The sequence below is a fragment of the Carcharhinus amblyrhynchos genome, chromosome 16 (genome assembly GCF_965287045.1).
Source record: "Carcharhinus amblyrhynchos chromosome 16, sCarAmb.v2.hapA, whole genome shotgun sequence".
In the NCBI taxonomy this organism is placed as follows: Eukaryota; Metazoa; Chordata; class Chondrichthyes; order Carcharhiniformes; family Carcharhinidae; genus Carcharhinus; species Carcharhinus amblyrhynchos.
The window spans coordinates 48,850,560-48,878,119 of record NC_137339.1 but is presented as its reverse complement, the minus strand read 5'-3'; the positions used below and the strand labels follow the sequence as shown (position 1 = coordinate 48,878,119).

The 27,560-nt window shown below is 44.2% G+C and overlaps 1 protein-coding gene and 1 non-coding gene across 2 annotated transcripts in view; one reads left to right on the top strand and one right to left on the bottom strand.

Moving 5' to 3' along the window:
• Window positions 1–27,560, bottom strand: part of cdh22 (cadherin 22) — an 871,134-nt gene that overhangs the window by 397,057 nt on the left and 446,517 nt on the right. The window lies entirely within an intron of this gene.
• On the top strand, window positions 2,008–2,199 carry LOC145354107 (U2 spliceosomal RNA). The gene has a single exon (XR_013888796.1). It is a non-coding gene; the product is annotated as a U2 spliceosomal RNA (small nuclear RNA).

The following is a 27,560-nucleotide window of genomic DNA, read 5'->3' as shown; positions in this document are numbered from 1 at the left end:
GCTTCAGAGCATTCTGACCTTCCATTGCTCCATCCCATTGCTCTTTCTTCTCTCTCTCCCAAACATCTGCAAAACTTCATGATTCATTCCCCAGATGGACAACCTGCAACCCATCTGGATTCTGACCATAATACACAAGAAATGTTGCTGACCATTGCCCACATGTAGTGTTGCCACATTGCGCTGATTACTGTCCGTGTAGTTTTTTTTCCCTATTGGTAAAGACAGTCCTGAGGCGAGGTTGAGAAGGTGGGACCTTCATGAATAATCGCAGCCGGTGTAGGAATTGAATCCAGGCCGTTGGCATCACTCTGTATCATTCATGAGCTGTCTAGCCAACTGAGCGAAATCAACCCCCCATTTATAACTGAAGTGATACACGCATAAAGCAAAGTGAAGTGAGGTTTATGCTGATTGCACATAGCATTGACTGAGAGTCATGTGCTCCCTCTGCATCCAAAATGTAAATACGCTTTTTGTTTTTATCATTTGAAGTTGATTATAGTTTGATTAATATTTAAATGACTAAGCATTTTCTAAAACTTGTTGAGGAATATTTGACATGTATTAAATGTATTTATCTTATTCATGGGGTCATGGTTAGTAAATGAGCCTAATTTCAATCTTGAGGCCCACTGAGTTGAAGGCGGGCCACTCATGCAGCCCAAACACCAGCCTACATTAACCATCACTGGCTTAGACTGGAACTGTTTTTCTTCGTAATATCACTGTATTCCATGCCAGGTCATTTCTCTCCCCTGATTTATTGACACTACTGTGTTAATGTTATTAATATTAATCATGGGAAGTTTAGTGCATTGTGGACTGTCACGCAGGTTTGAGCAAACATGCATTTTCACCTTTAATTGGTGCTTATCTAGACAGACAAGAATATTAATATTGTTTCTGTGCATTAAACCAGATTAGTTGTCAGAGGATGATTGGAAGCATGGATAAAAAATTGAGATCACTCTTAATTGATGATGAAGAAAATTTCCAAATACTTGGCAATCTTGGTTATACTGGGGAGCCAAAGTTATATTCAGCCTTTAACTTAGGCATGGGGAAACTATAATTTGGGACAAAATGAATAGTCGCATGAAGAAATGTGTATTAATTAAGGAAAGCCAGCACTGATTTCTTCAGGAAAAATCATAATTTACTAATTTGCTGGAGTTTCTGAAGAGATAACAAAGAGTGCAATAAATAAATGGGACAGTAGCAACATGACTATGAAATTGGCTGAATGATGGAAGACAGCAATGTTTAATTGGCATTTTATCTGCTAGAGGAAGGTTTATAATGAAGTTCCCCAAGGATTAGAGTTGGGACCTTTGTTTTTTCTGATAATGACTTAGACCTTGATGTACAGGGCACAATTTCAAAGTTTGTGGATGATACAAAGTATGAAAGAGCTGTGAACTGTGAGGAGGATAGCATACAATTTTAAAAGGAGATAGATAAATTGATGGAGTGAACCGATAGGTAGCAGTTGAAGTTCATTGCAAAGAAGCATGAGGTGATTCATTTTGGTAGAAAGAACATGGAGACAAGATGCCAAAGTGGTGAGAACAGGAGAGAGATTCAAGTATACATGAACATAAATCATTGAAGGTGGAAGAACAGATTAAATGAGCAGTTAATAAAGCTGGTGGTATACTGTACTTTATTAATAGGGGTATGGAGGACAAGAGCAGGAATGCTCTGTTGAATTTGCATCAGTCCCTAGTTTGGCCTCATGGCTGGAGCAGCTGAGGGACTTCACTGGTACATTCTGGGAGAAGACAGACCAGCAACACCTCTTAAGAAGTGGGAAGCAAAAGCACACCTCCACTGATAAACAGGAGTTACAACATTTAGTAGAGGCAGTTGAGAGACTTCACTGGTACATTCTGGGAGAAGTTGGACCAGCAAATTCTATTAAGAAGTGGGAAGCAAAAGATCTGGTATCAAAGAGTGATAAGCCTGAAATGCTACATTAGTGCTTCCCTCCTCCTCTGACTAAAGATTGCTTCTTGGCCTTTTGGCTAAGATCAAGTGTAGTATCGACATGCTGCACTTGGTTGAAGTCATTAGGTTACATTTCAGCTTCATTTGAAGCAATTTTTTAAAGCGGCATCTCGGTCTTTTGGCTAAGATGCAAATAAGATCAAGCCTTGGAGGAGGAGCTACACCTACTCCAATCAGCTTGGATCATGTAGATCAAGCCCAAGACAGGAGGTGAGAGCCCTGTCTTGTCAGCTTGGATTGGGAATGTCCCAACTTGTTGGGACTCTGAATTGGGTTTAATTTGACTTGATTGGATTGGAATAAAGTTTAAAAAAAAGGCCACTTTGAGATGGTAAAAGTGAAGGTAAGAGTCAGCAGGAAGTGCACCCTACTGCAGCTCCTTATGGACCGCATGGCTAGGTTGGAGCTCGTAGGTGGATGAACTCAGGAGCATGAAGGAGGTGGTAAGTGTCATAGATAGGAGCTTTAGCGATGTGGTCTCACCCAAGGTGCAGGCAGATAGATGAGTGACCACTAGAAAGGGCAGGCAATCAGTGCAGGACTCCCTTGTGGTCACCCCACCCGCACCCCCTCTCTCTCTAACAAATATTGGATTTGGATACTGTTGGGGGAGATGGCCTATCAAGGCCATCAGGGGAACAGCAGCAGCCTCCAAAACAGTGGCACCATGACTGGCTCTGTTGTTAAGCAAGAAGGGACAAAGAGTAAGAGAGCAATAGTTATAGGGGAGTCTACAGTTCGGGGTGCAGACAGGCACTTCTGTGGACGTGAAAGAGGCTCCAGGATGGTCTGTTGTCTCCCTGGTACCAGGGTCCAGGATTTTTCTGAGTCGGCAGAAAGCATTTTGAAGGGAGAGTGTGAACAGCCAGAGGTTATGGTACATATTGGTATTAACGACATAGGTAGGTAGAGTGATGAGATCCTGCAGTAGCAGTTTAGGGAGTTAGGTAGAAAGGTAAAAAGCAGGGCCTCTGGAGTTGTAATCTCAGGATTACTCCCTGTGCTGCATGCTAGTGAGGCTAGGAATAGGAGGATAGTGCAGCTTAACATGTGGCTAAACAGCTGGTGTAGGAGGGAGGGTTTCAGATATCTGGACCATCGGGGTGTCTTCTGGGGCAGGTGGGATCTGTACAAGAAGGATGGGTTGCATCAAAACTGTAAGGGCATAAATATTCTGGCTGGGAGGTTTGCAGGTGTCACATGGTAGGATTTAAACTAGTTTGGCACTGGGGTGGGAACCAAAGCATAGCTGAAGGGGAACCAGAGAATAGGGCCAGGAAGACTCAGGGAAACAGCAGGCAGGGTGAGGTTGCTAATCAAAGCGAGCCTGATGGACTGAACTGCATTTGTTTCAATGCGGGAAATGTAACAGTTAAGGCAGATGAACTTAGAGCATGGATTTGTGATAGGAACTATGACGTTGTCGCCATTGCAGAGACGTGGTTAATGGAAGGTTAGGATTGTCAGCTTAACATTCCAGGATAGCAATGTTTCAGGTGGGATAGAGGGGATGCAAAAGGGGTGCAAAAGTTGCACTACTGGTTAAGAAGAATATCACAGCTGTGCTGAGGGACGACACCTTGGAGGGTTTAGACAGCAAGGCAGTATGGGTAGAGCTCAGGAATAGAAAGGGTTTACTACAGGCCGCCCAACTGCCAGCTGGAGATAGAGGAACAGATATATAGGCAGGTTTTGGTAAGATGTAAAAGTAACAGGGTTGTTGTGGTGGGAGATTTTAACTTTCCCTATATTGACTGCAGAATACAGTCAATTAGTGTTAGGGGTGTGGATGGGGCAGAGTACAGGAGGGCTTCTTGAAGCAGTATGTAGATGGTCCAAATAAGGAAGGGGCCATACTGGACCTGGTATTGGGGAATAAGCCTGCAAGGTGATTGATGTTTCAGTAGGGGAGCAGTTTGGGAACAGTGACCATAGTTCAGTAAACTTAAGGTGCTAATGGATTAAGACTAGTCCTCAAGTTAAGGTGCTAAACTGGGGGAAGGCTAATTACGCCAATATTAGGCAGGAACTGAAGAATGTAGATTGGGAGCAGATGTTTGAGAGCAAATCAACATCTGGCATGTGGGAGGCTTTCAAGTGTAAGTTGTTAGGGATTCAGGACTGGCACATTCCTGTAAGGATGAAGGATAAGTATAGCAAGTTTTGGGAACCTTGGATAATGAGAGATATTGTGAGCCTAGCCAAAGAGAAAAAGGAAGTATTTGTCAAGACTAAGAGGCTGGGAACACACAAAGCAAGTGTGCAATACAAGAAAAGTAGAACAAAACTTCAGCTAGGAGTAAGGAGGGCTAAAAGGGGTTAAGAAAAAGCATTGGCCAGCAGGATTAAGGAAAATCTGAAGGCTTTTTGTACATTGAGAAAGAGCAAGAGGGTAGCCAGGGAAAGGGTTGGTCCACTGAAGGACAAGGAGGAAATCTATGCATGGAGCCAGAGGAAATGGGCGATGTATTAAATGAGTACTTTGCGTCAGTATTCACCAAAAAGAAGGATTTTGTGGATGATGAGTCTAGGAAAGGGTGTGAAGATGGTTTGAGTCATGTTGAGGTCAAAAAGGAGGAGGTATTAGGGTTTTTGAGAAACATTAAGGTAGACAAGACCTCTAGGATATGCCCCAAAATACTGAGAGAGACAAGAGAGGAAATTGTTGGAGCCTTAAGAGAAATCTTTGTACTGTCACTGGCTACAGGGGAGGTCCCAGGGGATTGGAGGGTAGCAAGAATAATCCAGGTGATTTTCCTAGGGTGGACGAGTCAATTACTAGGGGGCACAGGTTTCAGGTGCGAGGGGCAAGGTTTAAAGGAGATGTATGAGGCAGATTTTTTTATGATGTGGAGATACCGGCGTTGGACTGGGGTAAACATAATAAGAAGTCTCACAACATCAGGTTAAAGTCCAACAAGTTTATTTGGTAGCAAACGCCACTCGCTTTCGGGGCTCTGCCCTGACTCACCTGAAGGGGCAGAGTCCCGAAAGCTGGCAGACTTTTTACACAGAGGGTGGTGAGTGCCTGGAACTCGCTGCCGGTGGAGGTAGCGGAAGCGGATGTAGTGGTGACTTTTAAGGGGTGTCATAACAAATGCATGAATAGGATGAGAGTAGAAGGATATGGTCGCTCGAAGGGTAGAGGGTTTTAGTTAAGTCGGGCAGCACGGTCGGTGCAGGCTTGGAGGGCCGAAGGGCCTGTTCCTGTGCTGTAATTTTCTTTATTCTTTGTTCTATTAAAATAGACTGGAGAAGTTAGGACTGCTTTCCTTCGGGAAATGAAGGTTGTGAGGAGAAGAATAAAAAGTGATATGAAGAGAATTTTTTTCACAGTGAGGGGTTAGAGTCTGGAATACTCTGCCTGAAGGAATGGTGGAGACAGGTTCAGCTCAACCATTCAAAAGGAAATATGAGAACTGCCGCTAGGTGAGTTGTTCATTCGGAGAGCAGGTGCAAAAACAATGGGCCTTTGGCGCATGACAGTTCTGTGATTCAGTTGGGGTTAGAGGTGGGGGAATAATTGGAATTGGTGAACAAGTGTAATGCAGCCCCCATTTTCATTTCTTATATCCTGTCTTCTCTTAGTTAAATATTTATATTATTATAGTTAATTAATTAAATTTACAAAAAAGCTGCAAAAAGAGAGATGTAAAATTGATTAGAGAATAGCAGTTTCATTGCCATTCAAACAGTGCAGAAGGATGCCATTTAGCTCATTGAGCTCACACTGACCACATCCCACCCAGGCTCTATCCCCGCAAGCCCACATATTTACTCTACTAATCCCCCGACATTAGGGTCAATTTTAGCATGGCCAATCAACTTAACCCGCACACCTTTGGACTGTGGGAGGAAACTGGAGCACCCCGAGGAAACCCACACAGATACGGGGAGAATGTGCAAACTCCACTTGGGCAGTGACCTGAGGCTGGGATTGAACCCTGTTCCTGGCGCTGTGAGGCAGCAGTGCTAACCACTTTGCTTTTTTTTCCCTCAATTCTCCCTCAGTGTACCCGAGCAGGCACTGGTGCGCGGTGACCGGGGGACTCCCACAGCAACCTCACAGCAAGTTATGGGCGGGATTTTATGGTCTCGCTCGACCCAAAACAGTAAAATCCCACCAAGTTCAACAGACCTTTCTGTTGTCCAACCCACACCCACTTCGATTCCTATGTTAGGCAGGGTGGTTAAATTCTGGCCTCAAAGTTGGAAGATTCAAAATGGAGGTGTTAAAGCATTGACACTCCCACTGTCAGGATGTTTTAATTACAATGTGACATGTTTACATACTCTATTCCTACTATTCATGTGGGAATGGTGATTTATAATGGAAAAGGTGAACGTAAAGAAGTGTATTGACAGGAAGTCAGGTTTGATGAATAGAAATTGTATGCTGACATTAGATTTTAATTCATTTGTATGGATCACTTGATTGAATGTTAGAGCAGGTCAATTCTATGATTAGTACATAGAGGAATTTAACTCACAGTATATAACTACTGACAGGGTGACTGTTGTGGGAAATGGCAAAATATCACATTAGTGAGTGTAGAGTCAAACCTCTCTGGGTTGAACAAAGATGTCTGACTGCGTTCTCCCAGTGTCTGCGTGGGTTTCCTCCCGCAGTCTAAAGATGTGTAGGTTAGGTGGATTAGCCATGGTAGTACATAGGATTACATGAATAGGGCAGGGGGAGTGGGCCTGGTCAAGTTGCTCTTTTGGAGACTTGGCGCAGCCTCAATAGGCCGAATGTCTTCCTTGTGCACTGTAGAGATACTATAGTATTGTTCTTTATCTAAAGTGTGTGGTGTCAAAATAGAAAATATTCTGTCTTCCAGCATTAACCTCCTTTCTCTGGTGATCAAAAAATAGAAAAAAATCACTGTGAACTTGACATTTATAAACATATAATTTGTTGCCTTTACAAGGAGAGAAATGTCAACTTTTTCCAGAATAAGTTGCAGTAGGGTGTGGTAAAATAAATGCAGCAGTCATTCAGGTGGATTGTATGTTATGCAGTGTGTATTTAGGAGTGAGTTGCTGGCTGGAATCTCATTGAATGGTTTAGGTGGTGGATGGTTGGGATGAAGCCTAACCAGCACACTAACTGAGGGGTGGTGGGGCACGGTGGGGAGAGTAATGGTTTGCAATGCCAAGTGAACCCTAGGAATGTTTGGTACAGAAAGAAGCCATTCAAGTCATCAATCCAGTGCTGCCCACCGTTTGATAGATCTGTCCCTCAATCAGGGAATAAATTAGATGGGAGTATGGAAACCAGCAGGGGAAGGGGTGGATGCTGGTCAGTCTCTTGAGCTGAGGCAGGATGGGGAGGGGCACAATGAAAGGGATTGCTTGGGTGTTGCATGAGAGGCTAGAGGGAACTAGTGGGGAGGGGAATGGGAATGGTTATGGCTTCATTATGGTTTTGATAGCAGGAGCAGATTGTGGCATAGGGGTAATGTCACCGAATTAATAATCCAGAAGGCCATGCTAATGCTCTGGGGAACAAAGTTTCAAATCCCACCAAAGCAGTTAATGAAATTTAAATTCAATTAATAAATCTGGAATATAAAGTCAGTCTCAGTAATGGTGACCCTAAAACCATTGTCGATTGGCATAAAAAATCCATCTGATTTGCCAATATCCTTGATGGAAGGCGATCTGCCATCCCTGCCTAGTGTGGCCTACATACAGAATCTAGACCATGGTAATATGGTTGGCTCTTAACTGCCCTCTGTAATGGCCTAGCAAGCTATTCTGTTCCAGGGTAATTAGGGCTGGGCAACAAATACTGGCCTTGTCGGCAATGTTCACGTCCCTGTGAAGGAATTTTTAAAAAGGAAGGTGATGGTGTTGAGGAGTCTGCAATAACATGCTGTGTAAGCTGTTGTGAGGAGAGCCTAGCTACACATGTGCAAAATTAGTTAATCGCACCCTACAACATCCCAGTTTCAGACCATCTGGGAGATGGGACAGCTACCTGAAATCTGGGATGCTCCTAAAAAATTCAGGGCAGTTCATCATTCTGTCCTGAATTACATTTTCCTTTTTTTTGACATGTCTCTGGACACTCTAGCTTCACTCTCAACAATTTGTCAATCTAAATTAGAGGTAACAGCTCCAATTGTCCCAAAATTCACAACTGTTTCAGAGAAAGAATTTGTTTATCCGTTCCCTGGTTTTGCTGCTAAGTACATTGGCTTTAAGTTTAAGAATTTGCTCTTTGTTCCATACCAGAGAGAATAGTTTCGGCAATGAGAGTAGAAAATCTCACCAAACAGCCAAATTGCATTTTATACTGAAGTAAATATGTGGTAGCGTGATTTTTTTTCCCCACACCTCCCGCAGGAAACCATCTACATCGGCATGATAGCAGAACGGTGTAAAACCAAACTGATCTTCCAAGGGCACGCACCTTGCAAGCAGACCACTCAGAGAATTCAGATGAATGTATTGGAAAGGGGGAGAGGAGCAGTGCCTGGGCAGTGGCTGGGGATCCAGTGGAGGAGGGGGATGGTTCCAGGGTGAACTCCTTAGCGCTGAGGTGGCCTTTAAAAATGGTGCCGCGATCTTCTAAGCTGTTGGTAGGGTGGGTGAATCAGAGCCTGTCCCACCAGCGATATGTCATGGAACCGCCCATTGCTTTTTTTTTCCTAAGCGCAGGACTATACGGTACGGCGCGGTAGCACAGTGGTTAGCACTGCTGCTTCACAGCTCCCGGGACCTGGGTTCGATTCCTGGCTCGGGTCACTATCTGTGTGGAGGTTGCACATTCTCCTCGTGTCTGTGTGGCTTTCCTCCAGGGGCTCTGGTTTCCTCCCACAGTCCAAAGATGTGCGGGTTAGGTTGATTGGCCATGATAAAATTGCCCCTTAGTGTCCCTGGATGCTTAGGTTAGAGGGATTAGTGGATAATAATATGTAGAGATATGGGGGTAGGGCCTGGGTGGGATTATGGTCGGTGCAGATTCGATGGGCCGAAGGGCCTCTTTCTGCACTGTAGGGTTCTATGATTCTATACAATGGAAAACTCCTCTTTTCCTGTCCATTATCAGTCTTTGCCAATTTCCATGAAAAGTCAGCTCATTTTCTGCTGTTTGAGAATAACAGTGCTTAGTTTTAATTCTGGGCAGTTGTGCGTGGCTATACATGGAGCCTATTGGACATACATAACAACTGAAATAAAACCTTGCATATAATGCTTTGAGTGGCAGCATGGCTCGGAGTGAATCTTGAAATGTGGTAACGATCATGATGTGAACCATACTTTGAATATATTCAAGGCAGAGTCAGATAGACTTTTGATGACAGAGTCAAGAATAATGGGGGGCAGGCAGGAAAGTGCAATTGAGGCCATAATTAGATCAGGCATGATCACATTGAATAGTGCAGCAGGCTGGAAAGTAGAAGTTTATTAGTCACAAGTAGGCTTACATTAGTACTCCTATGAAAATACCCTCGTCATCACACTGTTCGGGTGCACTGAGGTAGAACTTAACATGGTCAATGCACCTAACCAGCATGTCTTTCGACTGTGGGAGAAAACCAGAGCACCTGGAAGAAACCCTCGCAGACGCAGAAAGAATATGCAAACCCCACACAGATAGTGACCCAAGCTGGGAATTGAACCCGGATCCCTGGCGCTGTTCGGCAGCAGTGCTGATCACTGTGCCACCAACTGCTGCTCCGAATTCTTGAGTTCATTGTACAGTTCCCTTCAAATGAGTGCATTTGCACAGAGTTTTTCAGCCAGACTTTGCTCAGAGGTAATGTTATGATTATTCCACCCCTAGGCTATTGAACAGGGCCCCCAGCAGATTTGCTGCATGTACACTGGTGCCACTGGCATCAATGATCAGCCTAGACAGTCCAAGGATTTTCACAATCCTTTGCATAAGGCAAATGCTGTCACGCTAACTGCCTTCAACTGAATGTCTGATTAATATGTGTCAAAGAAATATGGTTGCCATCTGGGTTCTGCCTGTTCTAGAATTTTTGTGCTGAAAGAGGCTGAAAACTAATGACCCCTGTGAATGAGATCTCTTTCTACATTAAGAGATGTTCTTGTGATGTTACTCCGCCCCCTACTCCAGCAATGAAACAAAGGTAGTGTCTGCATTGGAGCCTGGGCTTGATGTGTAGTGGTAGAGGAAAGTGCCAGCATGAACTGGGAAGAGAGTACCAGAGTTTTACATGAATTGTGAGAGGAAATATCCCATTTTGACTTTACAGAACATGTGGGTGATAAGAAGTCAGCTGGGAAAGCAGTGGAATAGTTGAATCTAACAACTGCAACAGAAATTAATGGATGACACCTTCAGCAGGTGAGCTAAGGTAGGGCTCATGTGGGTGGAATGATGATGGAGCAAAGACTGGTTGTGACAGGGGACGTCAGAGTGGACTAAATTGCTCAGGCTTTGAACAGTCTGGTTGAATCTGAGACAAATGGCCATGAAGTGGGATGGAATTAAAGAAAAGCATTCCAAATACGGAGATAGTGAAGACAGACATCTAACAGAGATAATTGCAGCTTATCCAAGTCTTGATATTTGACAAGTAATGACATCGGAGAGATGGACTTATGTTATCATGTGGAATCATGCCCCTGTGGTTGAAACATTGATTGTAGGACCCCTGGTTAGGCTTCAGGTAGACCGCACTTTCAATTAACAGACCACATTTTCAGAGTAAGTTATAATTAGGCCTAACTTCTCTTTCAGATTGAATCCTGGACTGGTGTTTGGTTGTTTTTGCCTTTATTGATGTGGCAGATGTTACACTTCCAGCATAGACTCCAAGTTTCATATTGGATGCTTTGGCTTTCATTTTATTAAAGAAAAATTAACAAGGCGCCAACCAATTTCTTTGAGAGTTATTGCCAAAGTGCAGGATGTAGATTAGGAAGAGAAGATGATGAGGGAAGATGATAGAGGCAATGATCTATGGCAGAGTATAAGAGGGGAAGTTGTTGCTGGAGATGCTTTGTTTATATCCGAATAGTACAAGGCTGGTCCTAATGTGCTGCACCGTAGAGAGGCTTTGAAAGAGGGTGGTGAGACTGACTATGCCAAAGGAAGCATGAGAGGTGAAAATGCACTTTAGTCACAGGCGGTGCCAATTCTGGCTTTGATCTGAGGCAGAAATCTGCCTTCAGACAGGAGCCCAGCATTTATCTCCATATGAATGCAATGCTTTTAAAATACATCTCTGCAAAAGCTGTTCTGTTTTCCTTTGTTCCTGCCCACAGTTATCAATGTCCTGTTATGTTGTAAGGGCCATTTTAGTTTAACGCCTTTCGCCTGGTAATAGATATGTTTAAACTTTGAAGATGACTTTTTTTGTGAACTAAATTACTCGTTTAAATAGCACAGAGCTATGAATTCCCCATAATGCATCACGGTGCTCCCACAGCACTCAGGAAAATTAATGCTTTACTTCAAAACGACATGGCAGCCCACAGAGACCAAAAAAACAAGCACTTCAGAATAGAAAAAAGCTAATTTAACTGTCTATCAAATGCAAGATTAAAGGGTAACTGCAAAATAATTTCTGTAATGTAGGTGAAATGTTCATTCGGCGGTTATATTACTGAACGTCTTATACATTGTGATTGATTTGCAGTAACGCTGCTTCTGAAGTTTCCATATGAGAAGACTTACCTTTATCTAAATAAAAACACCCTGCCAGTAACACAATCTATAATTAAAAGTCTGATTGGTTCACAACAGGAAAGGTAAAAATGCAGTCCCTATTGGTTACCAATGTGTAGAAGAACGGAACGCCAAAAGCTATTTGTTAATAAGCTCAGCAAAGCTTTCAGGTATCATTTATAGGCTTTGGAATATTGCATCAACATATGGCCTTCTACACAGTGTGGGAGACACACAGGGAGGGTAAAATCCATCATGGGAGTGAGTGCCAAATGGGCTGTATACAATGAGTCTCCTGTTATACGCAAATACTCTTTAGAAACTGCTGGTTTTTTTCATTAAAAGTCTGAGTCCAGAACTCCACTCCCCAGTTTCATCACCAAAGTGGCCCAAAGTCCGCTGAAGTGGCAAGTAATGATGCACTATCTCAACAATCTTATTTGTATGCAATAGAACATAAAAAACATCATATCAGTGTAGAAGTAAGCAGAATTAATTAGAGCTCAAGGGAAGTGCCATACCTAAATCTTTATAACCCCTTTTGTTTGTGAAGTTTGAATCCATCAAACCATCAATTAGATTGTTAAGGAATTTCAATAATTGAAGCTTTTCAATTTTTAATGTAAATTAGTCTGAAACCATAAAAATTGTCATCGATACAGGATAAATATAGATTATGTGTTTCAGTGAGGAGAAACAAAAAGTCATTTGAAAGTATTACCACAAATGATCAGAAATATAAACTTGCTTTCTATTGCTCTGAACATTTTCAGTGCAGATTTGCAGAATCTGCAGTAATAAGAAGTTAGCCATAGGCCTTAAAGGACCATAAGCATTTTTCTCCATTACTGAGAGACAAATGGCTATTCCTCAAGTGTGGGGGCAAGGTGAGGTGGCAGCCCTTTGTGAATGACCAGAGCTGGTATGGTGATTGAATCTATTGTACTATTGAGTCATTCTAAATCACAAAGATTTAACCAACTGTGCTAAGTGACCCCAGTATTGCAGAGCTGGAATACATTAAGAAATTCTTCTGATCTGTAGCTTCGTGTGGATTCACAGCTATGATCATGAGCAGGAGATGGTTTTAGAAGTTTCTTGTGATCAGCATAAATGATTGAGTATACCTGGCATATCAGACATTTCCTATGCCTGAGTCTCCCCTATGTTTTACTTTGAAACTCAGCATTAGCCACCCTGTGGTTTCACTACAAATATTCAGAGAATGTCATTCCGTAACTGTCAAGCATACAAGGGTATTGAGATCATTCCTACCTCCTTCAATGGCACCTTCCAACCCCATGTCTTCCATCACCTAGAAAGGCAAGGGCAGGGGATACATGGGTTTCACCACCACCTCCAAGTTGTCCTCCAAGTCATTCACTACCCTCACTTGGAACCATATTGCAATTCCTTCATTGTCAGGGATCAAAACCCTGGAACTCTCTCACTAACAGCATGGCAGTGGTTCAAGAAAGCAGCTCACCACCATTGTCTCACAGACAATTAGAGATGGTGAAAAAGTGCTGGTCAAGGAGGCAATGCTCACATCCTATAAATAAATAATTTCTTAAAAAACAGAAATAAGTACAGGTGTCAAAGTGCAGTGTGAAATACCGACCAAGTGCAGCCCTTGCCCTGAAAGTGGAAAATCCCACATGAGGCCAATGGACTTTTCCAATAGTCCACCCCTTGCCTGCTACGACTCCTATGGTTGGAGAATTGGGGAAATTCGCCCCATTGTTTCATTTTCTCAGTATAATATTGTAGAATGTTGAAGTGATGATGCTGCTTGACATAACTGCATCACCATATTAGGTCCTCAAATTCTTAATAAATATAAGAGGACAATTCTCCCCAAAAAATTCTAAGTGTTGAATTCACATGAAAATTGGAGTAAATCACACGGGTTTTTTTCGTGGGAGTTCTAAAAAGAATCCCCTGCACTCTGTGCACTGCAGAGTGCACTAGCATGAATTCCGTGAAAAATCAGGGAGTGGGGCTTACCCCCACTGGAGAGGCCAGCAGCATGGCACTGAGTGGGCCACAGCACCGACGCTGATTTGTAGGTCTGCACATGCACCGTGGCCCCAGTCGGCCGGCACCCCGACTGCTAGCCAGCTTGACTCCTGGCCCCCGAAGCATGTCCAGGCTCAGTGCCCACCCCCCACCCCCGGCCTCGATCGCTGCCCTCCCCCCTCCATAGCCCCGATTTCCCGTGTAACACCACACCTTGACCAACCCCCACCTCCCCCCCCCCCCCCCCACCCCCCCAAAACCCTGATCACTGGCCTCTCTCCCTTTGCTTGCTACCTGTACGCAGAATTGCAGTGGGACCACCCCCCACAACTGATTGTCCACAAAGGCCCCACCCTGATCAGGCCGCACCCCATTAGGCCCTGCCCACTTAGCACTGCCATATTCCTGATGGACAGTGCCATGGTGCCCCAGGCATTGGCACTTTGTCCCTAGGGCAGTGCCAGGGGCCAGGCTGGCACAGCCAAGGTGCCAAAGCCCAGGGAGCAGCAACGCCCCCCCCCCCCCCAACTGCCTGACCCTCTGGGGGAGAACCCCCGCTTTACTCCAGGGGGGTTGGACCACTTGCTCCCCAAAAGTGGAAAGCTGCTGTAGACCCAGCTAGAGTGAAGTAGAGTGGCGCAGGGGAGAGGCTAGTGGACCTTGAGACTTCAGCCCCCTGGCCCGCAAATTATACTTAAATTGTCTAATGCAGCACCACGCCTATTTATGATGTGGAACTAGCGGCGCCGGAAATCCGGTGCTGGGAGACACACTTGGGGCTAGACACCCAGCGTGGATCATGCTAATCTGGCCCCACTGAAATTTCCCGGCATGCTGCATTAAAAAAGTAGCAACTTTTCACAAACCTGTAAGTATATAGTTTACCACTAGTGGTCATGTTTTCAGCTGCCAAGATCCGAAACAATACAGCTCACATATTGAACCTCGGAACTTGTCTCGCCTCTTTTGAAATACTCCTCATGGTCGATCACTTGGACCATGCTTTTCATCAAGTAATATCTAATATCTAATTATGTGGCTTAGTATCAAATTCAGTTTGATATTCCTGCAAAGGACCTGGGGATGATTTATGATATTAAAGGTGCTATGCAAATGAAAGTTGAAAGTCAGTTTATATACTAACAATTAGAACTAAAGATATTTTGTGAAGCAATCATTTTTTTGTTTACCTTCAATCAACCGTCAATTAACCTGTGCAGTGCACTTTAGCTTTTTTGCTCAGCTATGTTCGTGCAAAGATGGTCTGTTTCTGTCTCCCTCTCTGGCATCACCTTTCCTCTCTCACACACAATAGGTGGCACAGTTTTCCAGACCATTTTGAATGCACCTTCCATGCTGTTTTGTCAGAGCGTGTAGGTTATTGGCATCTATTAAGGGTTTGCTAATGAATTCTCATGCTGGTGAAGGTCAGCCATGGTTGGTTGGGAATGACATAATGATTTATAATTAATCAAACTGATGCACATGTAGATCTCCTTGCCAAATTTAAGATTTGAAGGACAGTTTAAGGAGAACACAACACATCAGTTCACTGGGTTTCATTTTGTGGGAAAGGATGGATGGGGGAGAAGGAGGGAAGCTCTGGGCAATGCAACATCAGGGGCTACTGCCAGAGGGCATTATCAAGGGTCAGTGGCGGGAGGAGTCAGATGGACAGACTACTGGTTTTATTTTAACTTCAGTGCACCACGGTGGCTATTAAAAATGGCGCCCTGACCTTTAAAATACTGAGTTGCTGGTGCGGTGGACTCTGTCATAGAATCTACCCTTTTACGCTTTTTGCACTATGTTCCTGACAACACAGCAGAGAAAGCTATCATTGGCATCAGCCACTTCAAAAGCTGCTTTCCTGCCCACTGCCAAAAATTGATAAAATTAACTGAGGATTGAGAAAATGAAAATATTTCTTCTGTTGCAGTGTTCCTTTCTGAAGTAACGAGGCCATGCTTAATGTAAACCAGATGCTTTATTCCTTACATTTTCAGAGGGATTTAAGTTTGTATTGATTCTGAAATGATCTTGTTTTGTTCTGATCATTTTCTTATCTGTCTGTCACAATCCTTGGTGCTTGCAGCCGTTTGCAATCATTGATTCAGTAACTTATAGAATTGGCTTAAATACTTCAGCGCACATACACATTAAAATCAAATCCAGATATTGATTTTGCTTGTCCATTTCTGACATGGTTTTAATCAAGAGGGTATAGTTTAAATTCAGCAAGGCTATGTTCTTGATGATAGGAACATAGAGTGGACAATCGGACATCAAGGTCATTGTAGCACTTTTGATATTCCACTGATAGATGTTAATCCCTAGCAAATCAAAAGGGCACTCACCTCTGAATCCTATTGTCCCATGTGTGTTGAGCTCTTTCCAAGCAATGTAGCTGCAAGTTCACCTTTCAATGCCTCATAGTAGCAATCGGAGGGATAGTACTGCTATAGTGTTACAGCAATGCATGTGGGGGCTGCACTGACCAGCTACTTAAAGTTTGTAGGTCATATGGTCAGAATTGAGTGCAAGGAGAAGGAGCAAAACAACCAAGTGTAAATGGATGAAAATAAATGAAATGACAAGAATCAAAAAAGGACAATGGAATGAAAAAGGACAAAAGAGGAGAATATTCTGTTCTCAGTGTTTCAGAAGGAGCATGCGAGGTCTGTGGAGTCATGTGGACCACCTACTTATGTTGATCAAAAAGATATAACTGCCAAAGTTTGAAAAAGGTCAAGCACTCCATTCCTCCTTCTTTACTGCCTTTTGTGCACTTTCATTTGAGTTATGAAAGATATTCATTAGTCAAAGCCACATAGCAAAATAAGAGTTACATAAAGCACATTACAGATGGAGCACAGAGAAGAAAGCACTTCAATAGAATATTGACCTCCTTACAAATATATGACCCGATTTATCTGAACATTATCTGCAACAGTTTTTCTTAAAAAACAAAAGGGTGGCTGAAAGGTTTGAACAATCAAGTACTGGAACTGACTTGAGATATAGCCCATCTTTCAACAGGAACGCTATTATGTGTAATAGGAAGGTTTTCTGAAGAGGAGGTGATACAGAGACGTGAATTTTCTGGGTTCCATAGCAGGAACATGGAGGAGCTGGAGAAATAGCAGATTGCCAGATTGGGATGGCTCCCCAATAGATTCCAGGAAGCTTCCTGGCCTAGCCTCTCAAAAAGAATTCTGCTGAAGTCTGTAGCCTCTTTACTCATAGCTGTTTATTGACAGCAAGTATTTAGACGTTTGGACCCCTGCACGAGATTGAAGAGGTTAGCACTGCTGCCTCACGTCACCTGGGGGCCCTGGGTTCAATTCTAGCTTTGGATTGGAATTTAGAATGTGTGGAGTTTACATACTCTCCTTGTGTCTGCATGGGTTTCTTCTGGGTACTACAGTTTTCTCCCATGGTCCAAAGATGTGCAGGGTAGGTGGACTGGCTATGCTAAATTGTCTCTTAGTGTCCAAAGATGAATAGCTTACATGTATCTGGTAAATGCACAGAGTTATGTGGACAGGGTGTGCAGGTTGGCCTGGGTAAGATGCCCTTCCAGATAGTTGGTGCAGACTTGATGGGCTGAATGACTTCCTCCTGCACTGTAGGGATTATATGGTTCCCTTCCAGATCTCATACTCCTCAATCAGGTGATCTGACATCATTAGTATATCATCATGCATACTTCTGAGATTAACACTCCACCCCTCCTTCCGCCCTCTGAGACTTGAGATTTTTTTATCAATGATTGTGTTTCTGCTGGTCTCAGACCTATACTCTCTCTCTAGCATGGGTAACTCACATGCTGTCTGCCTGGGACGAAAAGTTCAGAGCCTGGTCGGCTCTGTTTTGTTGTACTCTGTTGTGGGTTATGTTCGGTGTCAGAGCTGGAAGCTGTGTTTTCAATCTCTTACCTATCAGTAATTCTGATGATGAGAAACTATTCTGTAGTGGTGAGGTTCAATACCTCAAAAACTAGATTCAAATCTTTGTTTTTCATTAATAAGTCCTTAATGGTTTGTACTCCTCTCTCAGCCTCTCCATTTTTTTGACGATAACTAGAATACACAAACAATGCCATATTCATCTGCAAAATTTTGGAATCGCTCATTGGCAAATTGTGGCCAAGTTTCTGACAGTACAATGTCATGTATTGAATAAATTCTGTTGAGGGGTTGAATGACTGTTTCCGCTTTGATACTTTGAGACTGTGCAGTCGACTGTGCAGTCCACTGTGTGTCATAATCAATGACAGTTAGGAAGATTTTTCCCTTAAATTCAAATTAGTCTATTCCCAGCTGCTCCCATGGCCTTAATGGAAAAGTAGAAGGTAATACTGGTTCTTTTTATTCATGACTCATTATGAAATCATTTCTTCTACAGATTGAGTAATACCTGCCCGCACATGATATTTTACACTTCCTTGATGACCTTGGAGAAGTTTAAGAATATCAAACTGAAGTGCTTTTGATGTGACTCATGCAGAGAAGTCGTCAAAAACAGCAAGATGCTTGTGCTGTTCAGATTGTTGGTTTAGTATCAGATTATTGTGGACAAAGTCTGACCATCCGTCTAAACAATATTTTTGGATTTGAAGGCATTCTTCATCTCATTTCTAGATTTGCTTTACTTCTTACAATTTTCTTGCAATAGTTGATAAATGCTGGGTGATTAAGGATGCACGAACCTCATAAATGAAGTCCAAATCCTCTTCTTCTGTTGCTCCTGATGGTACTTGTGATAATGTGTCTGCTATTGTTTGACATGTTCAAATGCTTTAGTCGGAGTAGAGAAGGAGGTAGAAGGGGGGGAGGGGTAACATTATTGGTCAAGGACTGTATCACAGTGTCAGAGAGGAAGTTTGATGAGGACTTGTCTGTTGAGGTAGTATGGGCGGAGATTAGAAATAGGAGAGGAGAGGTCACCCTGTTGGGAGTCTTTTATAGACCTCCTAAAAGTTCTAGAGAGGTTGAGGAAAGGATTGCGGAGACGATCCTGGTTAGGAGTGAAAGTAATAGGGTAATTGTTATGGGGGACTTTAACTTTACTAACATTGATTGGAATTGCTATAGCTCTAGCTCGTTAGAGGGGTCAGTTTTTGTAGAAAGCGTTCAGGAAGGTTTTTTGACTCAGTATGTAGATAGGCCAACTAGAGGTGAGGCTATATTGGATTTGGTGCTGGGAAATGAGCCAGACCAGGTGCTAGACTTGGAAGTTGGTGTGCATTTTGGTGATAGTGGCCACACTTCGGTTACGTTCACCTTAGTGATGGAAAGGGATAGGCATGAACCTCGGGTCAGTAGTTTTAGCTGGGGGAAGGGTAATTATGAGGCTATTAGGAGAGAATTAGGAAGCATAGGTTGGACTAGGAGATTACAGGGACTGGGAACGTCCGAAATGTGGAGTTTTTTCAAGGAGCAGCTACTGTGAGTCCGTGATAGGTATGTCCCTGTCAGGCAAGGAGGATTTGGTAGGGCTAGGGAACCGTGGTGCACTAAAAAAGTTGATTCGTTGGTTAAAAAGAAAAAGGAGGCTTATGTTCGGATGAGGCTTGAGGGCTCAGGTAGTGCATTAGAAAGCTTTAGATTGGCTAGGAGGGAGTTGAAGAGTGAGTTAAGAAGGGCTAAAAGAGGACATGAGAAGACTTTGGCTGATAGGATTAAGGAGAATCCTAAGGCGTTCTATAGGTATGTCAAGAACAGAAGGTTGGTTAGGGCAAGATTAGGGCCAGTTACAGACAGTAGAGGGAAGTTGTGTGTGGAACCGAAAGAGATTGGTGAGGCATTGAACCAATATTTCTCTTCAGTGTTCACGCAGGGGGACATGAATATAGCTGAGGAGGACACTGGGTTGCAGGGGTGTAAAATAGACAGTATTGCAGTTGATAAGGGGGATGTGCTGGATATTCTAGAGGGTTTGAAAATAGACAAGTCCCCTGGTCCAGATGGGATTTACCCTAGGATTCTCTGGGAGGCAAGAGAGGTGATTGCAGAGCCTCTGGCTCTGATCTTCAGGTCGTCGTTGGTCTCTGGTATAGTACCGGAAGATTGGAGGATAGCGAATGTTGTCCCATTGTTTAAGAAGGGGAATAGAGACTTCCCCGGGAATTATAGACTGGTGAGTCTTACTTCTGTTGTGGGCAAGGTTTTAGAAAAAATTATTAGGGATAGGATTTATAGTTATTTGGAGAGTAATGAATTGATTGGAGATAGTCAGCATGGTTTTGTAGCGGGTAGGTCGTGCCTTACTAACCTTATTGAGTTTTTTGAGAAAGTGACCAAAGAGGTGGATGGGGGTAAGGCAGTTGACGTGGTATATATGGATTTTAGTAAGGCGTTTGATAAGGTTCACCATGGTAGGCTTCTGCAGAAAATGCAGATGTATGGGATTGAGGGTAGTCTAGGAAATTGGATCAGGAATTGGCTAGCAGATAGGAGACAGAGGGTGGTGGTTGATGGTAAATATTCGTCATGGAGTTCAGTTACGAGTGGTGTGCCTCAGGGATCTGTTTTGGGGCCACTGCTGTTTGTAATTTTTATTAATGATCTGGATGCGGGTATAGCTGGGTGGAAATTTGCTGGTGACACCAAAGTCGGAGGTGTGGTAGATAGTGAGGAAGGGTGTCATAGTTTGCAGGGAGACTTAGACAGGTTGCAGAGCTGGGCCGAGAGGTGGCGGATGGAGTTTAATGTGGAGAAGTGTGAGGTGATTCACTTTGGTAGGAATAACAGATGTGTTGAGTATAGGGCTAACGGGAGGACTTTGAATAGTGTGGATGAACAGAGGGATCTAGGTGTATGTGTACATAGATCCCTGAAAGTTGGGAATCAAGTAGATAAGGTTGTTAAGAAGGCATACGGTGTCTTGGCGTTTATTGGTAGGGGGATTGAATTTAGGAGTCACAGCGTCATGTTGCAACTGTACACAACTCTGGTGCGGCCGCACTTGGAGTTCTGTGTGCAGTTCTGGTCCCCACAATACAGGAAGGATGTGGAGGCTTTGGAGAGGGTGTAGAGGAGGTTTACCAGGATGTTGCCTGGTATGGAGGGGAGGTCCTATGAGGAGAGACTGAGGGATTTGGGGTTGTTTTCGCTAGAAAGAAGGCGGCTAAGAGGGGATCTTATTGAAACATATAAGATGATTAGAGGTTTAGATAGGGTGGATAGTGATAGCCTTTTTCCTCGGATGGAGAAAGCTAGCACGAGGGGGCATGGCTTTAAATTAAGGGGTGGTAGTTATAGGACGGATGTCAGGGGTAGGTTCTTTACCCAGAGGGTGGTGAGGGATTGGAATGCCCTGCCTGCTGCAGTTGTAAATGCGCCCAGTTTGGGGGCGTTTAAGAGATCCGTGGATAGGTTTATGGACGAAAAGGGATTGGTTTAGATTAGTGGGTCATTGTTTTTTTTTAACTGGTCGGCGCAACATCGTGGGCCGAAGGGCCTGTTCTGCGCTGTAATGTTCTATGTTCTATGTTTCTTACACATACTCTGTGATGGAGTCATATCTCAAAAAAGCTTAATCTGGGTGGCATCCTCACAATTTCCTTCCTGTTTAGAAGATTGGCTGGAAGTTTATGGTGTGTTCCAATTTTTAAATGCAATCCCATAACATGGTCTGGACATTTTTTTCACGCCCGCATTGCCGCCAAAGCTTTTTTTCTGTTATGTTGTATTGTTTAATTTTGATAATGACCCAGAGGCATAGTGAACTGGTATATGCTTGCCATCTCTCTGCACTTGATTGGGCACTGCTTCCAGGTCTGAGGACAATGCATCTGTTGTTACTATAGGTAATCCTGGAGCATAATGTGCCGAGATTTCAGAAGAGATTAGAAGTTGTTTAATCCTTTGAAAAGTCTTTTACTGGTCTGAAGTCCAGCGTCACTGTTGACCCTGTCTCAAAATCTGTCTTAAGGGATCATTGAATGCTGCTACATTTGATAGTAATTTGGCTGACTATCCTGAGGAACCTTTGAAGTTCAGTTATGTTCCCTAGTTGCAGAAATTCCCCTATAACACTTCTTTTCCAGATCAACTGTGATTCCAGTGGCATGTTCTCTGCAACCTAGAAACTTGATTATGGATTTGGTGAACTCACATTTTGCATTCCATGTTAGACCTACATCCTGTAAGACTTTCACGACTGTTCTGATTTTGCAATTATGCTCTTCTGCTGTGGAGCCATTCATAAGCCTTTACTCCATATGGTAAGTTGACTTTGAGCCTTCTAAAATGTTAGATATTTGGCCCAATTTTACCAATCGGAGTCTAAGGGCTGGATCTGGGCGTAATACAGATCCGAGCCCAGAATCCTCACTCCAGCATACCTCTACACTTCTTGCCGGCTCCGATCCAATCCATGCTGTGGGCGGGGCTTAGCGTTGCCAGACCGTTTGGATCTCTGAACTGCGCATGTACAGTTTGAAAAAAGTCTGAGGCAGCGTGCCTGGGCGCTGGGCTGGAGTGCACGACTGTGACGGTTTGTGCCTTCTGAAAGATTGCTTCCTGTGTCAGTGTACCCAGGCAGAACAATCCCAATACAACATCAGCAGTTCGCTTTGGAAGGCAGCTCTATGCCAGGCTGTATCCTGTTTTGGTTGTTCGACCTGATGGATCCACTATCGATATCCAATACAAGGAGCCTAAAAAAATTAACATGATACCAGTCGATGTTTCCCTTCTGCCAGAAGGTGAAAGGAAAGCAAGATTGCGCAAACGTGTCCCCAAAAGAGCTCGAACGAAAGAGGAGCAACTTGAAGATGAATTTAAAGTTGACAATTACAGCAAATTCTGGATGAAGAAGTAGTCTTCAAAATTTTGGATTTTAGAAACAACCGTCGCTGGATTGCTTGACTGGTGTTGACATCAGTGGAACTTTGACGAATGGACATATTATTGTGCTGTCATTGTGTTTTTTATTTGTGATTGACTCCATTTATTTTATTAAAGCGTGTTTCTACAGGAAGGATACAGGGAATGAAAAAACAGATTCCTGTTTTTACTTCTATTCTTACATGGCTTAAATGCAAGGAGAAAATGCTTTGAATGTTAATTAGACAATACCCATTCACGTTAATTCTGTGCCTCCTGTTCCTGACTACATTTGTGTGGATTTGACGTACATATATTAATTGTTTGTGTGACGTATCATTAAAACCAGTTGCAGGAAAAGAAAAGCAGAAAGTGGAGAGAGTGGCTCACTGACATAGATCCCCCTCTGATAGGGGGGCAGATGGATCGCTGGTTGGGGGGGAGGAGGAGGGAGTGCAGATGGATCTCTGGCTGGGAGGGGGCAGGGGGTCCACTGCCATTCTGCGAGCGATTCCTTCCTCCCCACCGGAGGAATGAATCCCTCCTCCCTGAGTGGCGGTGCGGCCATACCATCCCACCAAACCTTCAGGATTAAGCGATCTCTCCCGTTCTCTTGCCCCTACTGGGAAGAGTAATCTGTGGCTGGTAGTGTAGCAGTGATGGTGTATCCCTTTACAGGCCCAGCTTGGTCCTTCTCCAGTGTCTCCTCTTGGAATTTATCCCTGATCTTGTTCGTTTTCATGTGGATCCACTGTGGCATTGTCCAGTTCTGCTTCATCTTCTTAGCGAAGAATCGCTTGATCCTGAAGGTTTGGTGGGACGGCCTCTGCACCCCTCCCCAACCAGAGATCCATTTGCATCCCCTCCTTCCCCACCCCCTCCACCCCCCACCCAACCAGAGATCCATCTGCGCCCCCTCCTCCTCCGGTGGATGCCAGCGGAACAGTGTGAAACCTGGTAACTTAAGCGATGGCTCTGCGTCTGTGGCCAGGAGGATGCTGCAAGCTCTTGAAGGACTGAAGATGGTTGAGAAGGATGGTGGAGGGAGGTCAGCGATCGAGATAGGTTGGGGGTGTGCTTTGCTGAGGGGGGCCTGCTTCCCAGGGTGGTGGTGGGGGGGTTCTACCGAGTGGACCTGCCTCCCAGTGGGGTCCGATCCCAAGGGGGTGGGGGGTGTTCCGGGGTGGTTAGCCGGGGGTTTGCGAACGATGGTCGAGGAAGGTGGGCTTCGGAGATTCCCCTGCAAAATAAAAATTGGCTTTGGATTTTTATTTTGCAGGTTGCTTACAGCGCAGATCCGGAACGGACCCAAAGACAGTAAAGTGGGATTTGGCAGTGGAGTCGGCACGCAGTTCATTAAATTGATTTAAATGCATGTATTTAAATCGTCCGGCCACCCAATTCGAGCACGGACCGGACCCGCGCCCAGACTGGGTGCCGGTAAAGTCGCAATCTGCTCGGATTCGGATGCAGATCACGTTAATGGCCCGACTCCTGAATTTACCGCGATTTCGTGCTCAAAAATGGGCATGAATTTTTGGTAAAATCGGGCCCATTGTTTCTGGAAAGGATACCATTACAAAGGGCAATCTATTGAAACAATAATGACCAAAATGTGGTCAGCAATCTGGATTCTTGGTCCAGAGGCAACTGCCAAAATCCATTATTTGCATCCAGTTTGGTAAATAAAGTGTTCTTGGCTAGTTTGGCAAGCTGACTAATCAGACCACCTACCTTTTCCTCCAGATTATTTATTTAATGTGACAAACTGTAAAGATACCAACACTGATCCCTGTGGACACCATTAGTTACTGAGCTCCATTCTAAAAAGCACCCTTCCATCACTAAGCTAGTTTTGTATCCAACTAGCCAGACTACCCCGGGTCCCATGAGACTTGGGGCAGAATTTTACTGCTGCTTTATGTCTGCTTTGTGGCACGAAAATGCTGTAAAATTGGGCGTAAAGTGGATAGCAGCTAGCACGAATGGCGCCAGTTTTCGCAGCCAGCGCAATTGTAATGACACCCAGAGTTCTGGTGGTTCGCCTCTCACCGGAGGTGGGCGAGAGGCTAATAATTTATTTAAATGATCATCTACATGTGCTTAGCGAGCCCGGCTCACTTGCCTTTTATGGGTTTGCCAGAAGGTGTTCTCCCCGTTAAGGAAAATACCTGTTCCCCATGAAAAGGGGGGAACAGTGCTGTGGCTTTGCTGGTAGAACTGGAGATCATTGAGGCCCCCGGGAGGCCGTGTGCAAAATGTGGATGCACTTTGGGCAGTGCCAGACTTACAGAGCCACATTAACAGCTGGGCAATGACAGCCTACCACCTGGGCAATACCCACTGGACAGTACCAGGAGGTGGCGATCAATGGGGGGCTGGGGCTGTGGGGAGGGTAGAAGGCATGTGGGTGGGTGAAGCCAATGTGGGAGGGGCCAATAGGGTAGGGTCAATGGGGGAGGGGTCAATAGGGGTGGGGTCTGTGGGGGGAGGGTGCCCACTGCCACTCCGCATGTGATTGGTGGGGAAGGTGGGGGTTCACAATCAATGGGAGAGAGAGGGTGTCTATGATCGGCGGGGGAGGAAGAGGGTGTGCGATTGTTTGGGCGGCAGGGGTTGCATCTTGGGCTGCAGGCCCCTGCAACTGCAGGGGGAGGGGAGCTCCTTGAGGCTGCCTGCAGTAGCAGGGGCCAGATAGCTGTCTTTCAGCCTGTCAGACTCCTGTTACTGTTAATGCCCGTGCACAGCATCCGAGATCTGCACGTGCACAATACCTCCCTCTACAGGTATTAAACCCCGCCCACAGCCTCTCTGACCAGAAATAGACTAGACCAAAATTTCAGAGACAGATGCCAGAATTTTACCGGCATGCCCGTCGCGGACTGGGGTGGGTGAGAATGCAGAACAGCATTCTCCGTTGGCCTTGGGAGGGATCTTATGAGCCTCAGGCAGGCGAGGCAGTAAAATTCCGGCAAGAGTGCATAAGATTGGGTGCGAAAACTTACCTTAAAATGGATCTCCCATTTTCAAATTAGTTGGGCACTTAGAAAAAATCTCATAAAATTCTGCCGTTTATCTTTTGTACCAGTCTGCCATGAGGGAATTTGTCAAATGCCTGATGAAAGTCCATGTAGAGAGCATCCACTGTCCTCATCAGTGGTGAGACATGACCTTCCCCACACAAAATCACGCCGCGTATCACGAACAAGTCTATTTGCTTCCAAGTGTGAATAAATCCTGTCTCTCAATATCTTCTCCAACAGCTTCTCCATCACTAATGTCAGGCTCCCTGGCCTGTAGTTACCTAGATTATCTCTGTTTCTCTTCTTAAACAAACATTAACCATTCTCCAGTCCTTTGGAACTGTTGTCTGTCAGTCTGTTTTAAAATTTCCTCCCCCTTTTTACAGGTTGTCAGCATTTTAAGAGAAACAGATAGTTTTGACATGGCCTCATGTTCTATAATTGTGGCAGTCTACTTGCAGGATTTTTCGTAAAGTATAAAGTCTCATCAATCTCTGCCTTTCTATCACGTCATCAGGGATAGACCTTATAGCATAAAATAGTGTGCTAAGCTGATCCCTTTTATGTAATCCTGAAGGATTTCTCATACCTTGTGAACCTTATTCTCCAGTTGTCCTATGCAGATCTTCTGCACTTGGTTCTGGGAGTCATTGTGTGGATTCTATGCTTGTAATGAATCCTTGAATTGTTCCTGCTTTTCCGTGGCCTCTTGCCGCTTTAGGCCTGTACTCACTGCTGTCAAGTTTCCGTATCTGTGTTATAGTTGGCATCTGCTGTTCTCATAATGTTCTAATGCCTTGGTCAGTCTTGGAATTTCTGTTTTGCCCTTCCTTTGAGGAGCTTTTCTCTTGCCAGCTACTTCCAATTTTTGCTGGGTTTTTAACTTGCTGCCACCATGTTTCATTCTGTGGTATGTGACTAGCTGGAGTTTTGGGGATTGTCTCGTTTACTAAAAGTATGCTGCTCTAGTGCCTCATTTCTTTATATGTAAATATTTATTGTCAGCAAACTTTTGCATTTCTTTTGACTCCAAACGAGTTTAGATCTTTTCTTCTTCCAGGTCTCTCTTATTTTTCAATCATTTCATTCAGCGTTATTATTACATTAGCATCATGTATTTTTGTTGTTAACTCTGTACCCTACATCTCCCCAAGTGTTTATCCCCAACTATTGACTTCCTTCTACACTTTCCCAGGAGCATCTTGGGGGCAGGATTGACTACACATTACGTTGAAGTGGGCAACAAATTAAAATCTTCAAAATACCATTTAGGGAAGATAATACAGGTTTGGCAGTAAGTTGTGGAATGGTCTCACATGTGGAGGTACCAGCTCAATAGAGGCAGTCTCCCTCCAGCTGGCGGAAGGGGGTGTCATTGGAGATGGAGGCTCTGTGCTCCAAAGAGGTTACCATGCCCAGCTGGCTGAACAAACCACCTGTGGGGGTTCCCCTCCATTCTGAGGGACGTAACATTGCCCCTGGTATTTTTCAATTTCGATTAATGTTGAGGTGTCTTTGTTTTTATACTGACCTGCCTCAGCAGTGCTTACTCTCTCAATGGTGTTGCCCAAGCTCCAGAACTGCCGGCCCTCTGATCATTGCAAGCAGTCTGGACAGTCTGCCCACTATCATTAATAGGTCAGTGAGTACGGAGGTGGTTAATTAGGAGGCCACTTCCAGGATGATAATGCTATTGGGCTCACTGCTGGTGAGTATCCCCCATTTGATCCCAACACTGAGGTCTCAAAGCCTAAAGGAAAATGCAGCTTAGAATGTAGCAATGTGAACATGAAACTCTGGCTTTAAACATCTCTTTCTGCTCATCGCGTGTTTTAATAAATTCCATCAGGCCTCCCATACCATTACCCATGGTGCATTAGATGACACTAATATTCTAGCCATAATTTTCCTCAGCACCCTCATTTCAGGAATTATTCTTTAGCTTTAAATTGAAAAATTGCAATTGTAACTCCATTATTTAAGAAAGATGAGAGAAAGAAACCAGAAAATTATAGGCCTGTT